Source organism: Eubalaena glacialis, chromosome 10 (assembly GCF_028564815.1).
Source record: "Eubalaena glacialis isolate mEubGla1 chromosome 10, mEubGla1.1.hap2.+ XY, whole genome shotgun sequence".
Classification (NCBI taxonomy): domain Eukaryota; kingdom Metazoa; phylum Chordata; class Mammalia; order Artiodactyla; family Balaenidae; genus Eubalaena; species Eubalaena glacialis.
This window is the reverse complement of record NC_083725.1, coordinates 115,771,709-115,778,841: the sequence shown is the minus strand read 5'-3', so window position 1 is coordinate 115,778,841 and position 7,133 is coordinate 115,771,709.

Here is a 7,133-nt window from a genome sequence, read left to right as displayed (position 1 = left end):
AAGAACTATCACTCTATCAGCTCTACCAACTAGAAACTCCCCCGGGCCAGGCCCTGAGCCAAGGCAGCCTGACCCCAGACCCGCATGGGAAACCACTCTGCTGAACTGCCTCTGTTCTTACTAGCCAAACCCTACAACCTGTTCTCCTAGCCTGCCAAAGCGAGGTCTGCCATCCTGCTTGGGGGGTGGGGAGTGAGGCCGTGGAGCCACCCTTCCATTCCTTGAGTGAATGTTTGTTGTTTTTGTTTTGTTTTGTTTTTTGTTTGTTTTGTTTTTTAAATTTTGTTTTTGGCTGCCGCAAGGTGTGCAGGATCTTAGTTCCCAGACTAGGAATGGAACCCTCGCCCCCTGCAGTGGAAGGGCGGAGTCTTAACCACTGGACCGGCAGGGAAGTCCCAGTGAATGCTTGTTGAATGAGCGCTTCAGAGACAAGTTTTTAAGAACATAAATGCCAAAAAAAATGATGTTTATTTTCTTTCCCAGATCTCTGCCTTCCCAAGACCATCCACTGCTGGCCTCCTCTGGTGATTATCTGAGTACCGAGAAATTGTTGCCTTTCTTATAAGAAGCCTGCACAGGCACCAGGTCAAGACGAGCAGTTTTCGGTTGTGCGGGTCTCTCAGATTACGCCTCGCAGTATATAAATTGTGAACCAAATAATCAGACTTGTTCTTTGGCTGGATTACCTTTTCTCCTGGAATATCAGATGCATTCCACCGAGACCACAGAAAGAAAAAGTGAAGATCAAGAAACTGTGACACCGCTTTGTAAGTGCAGTTATTTTCAATCATCTGGGTAGTTACAACTTTACATATATATATAATATCCTTTTTTACTAAACTTAACCAAAATGCACACAGTACAGGGAATTAAGAGCTCCTGAGTGATTTTATGTATTTTTATTATTCTTTCTTTGCATATTCCCAAAGATCCCTGTTTCTAACAACAGGTTGTATTAAAAACGACATCATTGTTTGGCTTTTGTTCAAATGCCCTCTTGGTCCCATTAATTCATTCAGCCAGCACTGAACACTCACCATGTGCTAGTTGGGAATGCAACAAATATAAGGGACCAGGTTCTTGCCCTTGGCCTCCTGTCTATCTCACGTTGAGACAGATGTCTCAGTAAGCCAGTTACCACACACTGTGAGATGGGCTTGAAGGGACATAGGTACTAAGTGTGGTGGGAAACGCAGAGGAGGGAGGGCCTGACTCTGGGGGCTGGTTAGGGGGCTGATCAGAGAAGGCTTCATGGTGGAGATGACCATTTAGGGCTGGACTTCAAAGGGTGAGAAGGGGTTGACGTTGGGTGAGAAGAAGAGAAACAAACATTCTAAGCAGAAAGAATAGTGTTGCTGATGTATGATGACCAGGAACCGTGTGGCTCGTTCTGGAAAAGGCGAGAAAAGTAGTTTGGTGTGGCCGGAGCAGAGAGAGGATTATAGAGACCGGTAGGATGTGAGCTGGGGGAGAGCCTGGGGACAGCCTTGAATGCAGGACTAAGGAAGTTGGCCTTTGTTCTGTAGGTGACAGGGAGAATGACGCCAGCAGATCTTTGCTTTAAGTAATTTGCTGAGCCGAGAGATCGAATCAGCTGGGCGCAGTATGAGGGTGGGTCAAAGTGGGACACTAAGTAGCTCCCCGGCACAGAGTCCCCTGCTCAGTAAAGCAGGAGGTATGTTCATTAGATCGATGTAAGGAACAGTTCAGAGTTGAGAGGACGAGGCTATGAGCTACGGCACAGAAAGTGGGGATGAAAACAAGAGGATAGACTGGAGAGGGTTTTAGGAGACCTATTTAACAGGATTTGCTGATTAATTGTGAATGACGGTGAGGAGGGAGGCACCAAGCTTACAGCTAATCATGTCTGATATCTATCACCAAATGCTTACTTTGCAGTTAGGTGCTTTGCCTGCAGGATCTCCTTTATTCCCATAATCGCCATATGAGCAGGGTTGTGTTACTATCTGCATTTTATAGATGAGGAAGTTGGAGCCTGGACTGGTCAATCAAAGTGATTAGGCAGGTACGTCACTTTGAACCTAAGGATTTGAACCCAAGGGAGGGACGTGACGCAACCAACCAGGGAGCAGTTAATGAGTGGCAGATTCGGGCCGGAACACACTGGAACCACCTACTACTCCCCAGATTCAGAAACAGGCTGCCCAAGCACCATATCAAGCCACAGACGTGTAGTGTTTGGATAGAATATTCTTAAAGCAGTTTTTAGAACGAACTGCTAATGTTTAAAAATCTAGAGTTCATATTAAAACCTGGGTTTCTGGTTTTTCTTGAAAAGTAAGAAGATCTGGCCACCCTGGGCCCATGTGGCAACCCTTGCTGCCTGTCTGCATTCCTGTGCTCTGCAGTTGGGCAGAGCCCGCCTGCCTGCCTGGGGTCCCTGCCCACCTTTGCAGGTGCCCGAGTTTGCTGGTCCAGTTTGATGCCAAGCTGTGCTTGTGCATTTGATCTCGTGTCAAGCTGAGGCCTCCATTGATGACCAACTACTCTTTTTGAATGTTAGGGAATATAAGATAAAAACAGTAACGTGTTTTGCTTTGTTTGTTTTTTCTTTCATGCTGTGAGAATTGAGAAAAACTAAATACCCACCCATGCTTGAGTGCCCACAGGGAGGAGGGTTACATACAGGCAGTGTAGGCCAAAGGCGTATGGTCATGGTTCCTGAAACCAGCACCCATTAAAATGAAATATCAATCATCCCATGGAAAATGGCCAAAGTAGTGGCAGCTATACAAATCATGCTGCGATTTTTTTCTGTTTAATTTGTTTTGTAATTAATAATTTGCTTGAATTTTGAGCTGTGTACTTTGGACGTATTATAAGGAAGCTTCTAGAGAAAATACGTGTGTGTATGCGTGTGTGTGTGTGTGTGTATCATAGCTTACATAGCTTGGAATTCTCTGCAGAAATTCAATTTCAGAACATATTTTAAAGGTTTTACGACTCTACTAAAAGTTGAAAACATGTTTCCGTACCATTAAGTTAGAATGTGAGGCACAGGATGGCAAACAGGTATCTGTCCATGTTAAATATTTTGTTCCATTTAAGATGCAACAAGGCCCATGGCAGCAGTCAGTTTGGACAAATGATAGATTTTTATGCTTGTGTGAGTTTGTTCGCAATTTGAAAACTGCACTTAGAGACACAGGTTCAAACAGGTGCAAGGAACAGAGCTGACACCAGAGCTTCAGGAGTTTGGCCCCTAATCGGTGTGACCCCAGACAGTTTTCCACCATGCCTGGCTGCCTGATTCAGAGGCTGAAGAAAGGCAGCTGCTGCTGCTGGGCACCAATTTCTCAGAGGCCACTGGGTACCATTCTGGGATGGCCACTGGGTCTCAGAGGTTCATTGTCCATCTCGCAAGGGTCACCCATCCTGTCAGACCACCCTGACCCAACTGTCAAGAGGCCAGCCCTGCAAGCTTTCCCTGAGAGCCTGAATTAATTGTACAGGGTTGGCATTGCAGATCAGTTTGGTCTCAGGAGCCATTTCTACCCTGATTACTCAAGGCTTGCGAGGCCATACCCTGGTGCTCCTTGGACTCTGACCCCTGCCTAGCACGTTCTCCTTCCTCCTTCCTCTCCTCCTCAGGGACTCCCCGGTGTGCACTCCCAGGGTGGGTCCCGGACGCGTGTTGTGGTCAGTTCTTCCATTCTCGGCTGTATTGCCCAGAATCCACCATGTCTTATTGATATCGTATAGACAAGTGCCCATACTAGGTGGTTGGCACTGTGCTGAGCCAGAGATACAACAGACAGGTGCCCCACCGTTGGAGACAAGAGGAGCACGAAGGGACTCATTCCTGAACAACGTAGCACTTTGTCATAGTGCTCTAACAACTGGTATTTTTTTTTTAACCTTTCTCTATTTATTTATTTTTAACATCTTTATTGGAGTATAATTGTGTTACAATGTTGTGTTAGTTTCTGCTGTATAACAAAGTGAATCAGCTATATGTATACATATATCCCCATATCCCCTCCCTCTTGCGTCTCGCTCCCACCCTCCCTATCCCACCCCTCTAGTTGGTCACAAAGCACTGAGCTGACCCCTCCGTGCAATGCAGCTGCTTCCCACTATAACAACTGGTATTGTATCTCAGTCACATTACAGTTTCATTTTTGTGGTGTGGCTTAAAAAGCCTAGGCTCCCCAAAAGATCCAGCCAGGTTCATGGTAAAATTCTACTACTTATTCGTTCTTTAACAAATATTTATCAAGCACCTATTATTTGCCAGGCACTATTCCAGAAGTCACGATTGTAACAGAGAACAAAACTGACAGATATCCCTGTTCTGTTGCTTACGCTATTGTAAGCAGGAGACAGAAAAATTGTGTCAGTATGTAATATGAGCTAAGAATTTTGAAGAAAAACCAAGCAGAGTAAGGGAGAGAGAATGACAAGAGTGGGGTGTTTGGGCTGCTCTTTTAGATAAGGTGGTTGGGGAAGGCCTTTCTGATGAGGTGACTCTCCAAGTGGGGCCCAGACGGAGGTGAGAGAGAAGTAGGAAGTCCTTTTTGGAGGAAGTCCTTTTTGGAGGAAGTCCTTTTCAGGTAGGCGGCCTCGCGGACAGCGCCTCTCAGTGGCGAGTGCGTCTGGCCTGTCTGAGGAACAGGAAGTCGCTGCCTGGACCTCTGCACTTCTTGGTTTCCTCCTCTGCAAGTCCATGGGCTTGTCGTGAGGAACAGATGAAATCACTTATGTGGAAACATTTATGTAAACCATCAGGCACTGTATCAAAATTATTCTCTTTATATTGACTTATCAAGTATTTGTAGAATGTCTAAATCATCATGGATCGTAATTATTATATTACGATTCTGCCCTTTCATTTTTTTTATTATTGAGGTGAAATTCATATAACGTATAATTAACCATTTTAAAGTGTATGATCCAGTGACATTTAGTGCCTTCACACTGTTGTGCAACGACTACCTCTATTTAGTTCCAAAACTTTTTCATCACCCTGCCTTTTCACTTTTAATATTAGTTTATGTTACCACTCTTGAAAAAGGACTTTTTTTCCCCATATCTGACTGCCCTTCCTGGCTGGCCTTCACCAATTCTTATGATTCATCTATGTGTTTATTCAGCAGGTTGTTTATCAGGCATCTGCTGTGCAGTAGGCACCATGCTGGGTAGGTACTGGGGTTACAGAGGACACAGAGGTCCCTGCATTTAGAGGACTCATAATCCACTGGGGGATTTAGACAATGAACATAAGTTATCAGAAAATTGATTTAAATTATGATATAAATGCTTATAAGAAAAAAATGCTTTGAAAATTATGTTTAAAACATTTGTGAAGTTATTAAAGCTACCAGAAGTGAGATGCCACTAGCTATTAGAGCTTAGAATAACATGACTATATTGTTTTTATCATCGTGCCTCTGGTTCAGAGACACTGGAATGAAAGATCACCTCAGGAAAGTGACCTGGATGATGTCAGGGCAGAGAGTGAGCAGGCAGGCAAAGGTAGAAAACAGTGGTACTTCATTCATTTCCTCCTGATAACAACCCTTTCAAGGACAGATACTGTTACCATCCCTCCCATTTTATAGATGTGGAAACTGAGACTTAGAAGGTCCTGCCTTGCCTAATGCCACCTGGCGGGCCTTCTAGCCAATGTTTCCCTTCAGCCATCTGTCCGGCAAAATGGAAAAGCATTTTGTCCAATAGAGGGCAGTCGCACATCTGGTTGGAAGAAGACGTTGGTCAGCATCCACCCAGCCCAGATGGCGTGCTCCCAGCCTTCCAGGGGAGGGCGCTGCTAGGCTGGCCTCGGAGTCATCTCGCCAGACCTCCCCGCGTCCTGCCTTCCTGCCCACTCCCCTCCCACCCTCCCACTGAGACGCCTGACCCAGCAAGCTCTCAGCACCCTCGGGCCTTTTCATGCACACATCGTTTTCCTAGATGATTGTTTCTTAATCATGCTGTGGAATAACAAATCAGGGCTAGTAACCCAAGTGACCTCAAGTGATGAGCTAGTCATCACCAAACATGGGTAGAGCCCTCCGGGCAGGAGTCCGGAAAATGCTAGTGTGATCCTCATGGCCGCGTGGTGCGGCGGTGCCACTGTGGTGCCACCGCAGCACGTCCATCATGTAGGCACAATCTTGGGGTTTCTTTAGGCGGGATGACCTGGCAGCATTTCCACCCCACCCACAGCTAGTTTCGCTTTCCTAATGTTGTTAAAAAGTACCTTCTAACTGAAGTAGGGTGGTTGAACAGGTTCCAACATTTTACTTAGCTTTTTTATGTGATCATTGAAGATTTCTTCCTTCTAGTGGGTCTCTTTTCTCCTCTGTCTGGAAGATGCCCAGGACTGTCGTCTTTGGCATTTGTCCACAGTCCAGGTTCTAATAGCTTTTGGACTGTGGTTTAATTTTAACCATAAAACCTTCTTTTGGAAGAATTACTTTTTAATCTGGAAAGAGCCAGTCCGATAGAGAGCAGAAACACCTCCTGCTGGGAATCAGTAGGCGAAGTTATGTTCTTGTACTGCTGACTTATCTCTTTTTAAAGGGAGGGGGGACAGGCGCTGATTTGATGGGAAAAAATGAAAATGAAAATTGTGGATAGGTCAGTTTGGAGTACTGTTTGAACGTCTGCTTTAATCAATGTGATAAACCCTGGTGTCCAAGGAGAGTGGGCAGCGGGAGGGAAATGAGGGGTGAAACGATTGAGAGATCCCTGGGTTCACCTATTAAGCTGAGTGCAGCAGTGAAAGGTTTCTTCACACTGTGCTGTGGGCAACCATGTGGCATCACCTTTCTGGGACAATCTCAATTTCAGAGACAGAAGACACTGGCCTTTTGCCAGGCCACGCGTCAGACTGCCACCAATTCTCAGTTCTGAAAATGTGGTCATCGGAGAGGCCTGTTATCAGTGTGACAGGTGTTATCTCCTCAGGAATGACCTTACTCAGGCTGTGAAGCCCCGAGTCCCTGCACTCGTTGGGGTATGCTGGATTCCTCCTCTTCCCTAAAACTGTGAGTCTTTTGGTAATAATTACCTGCATTTGTAGGACCTTAAAGAATTTTTGATACAGCAAGACAGAAATTGGTTATCTACCTTTTTTTCAGTTTAGGTGGCAAACTTCTTCTTTGGTG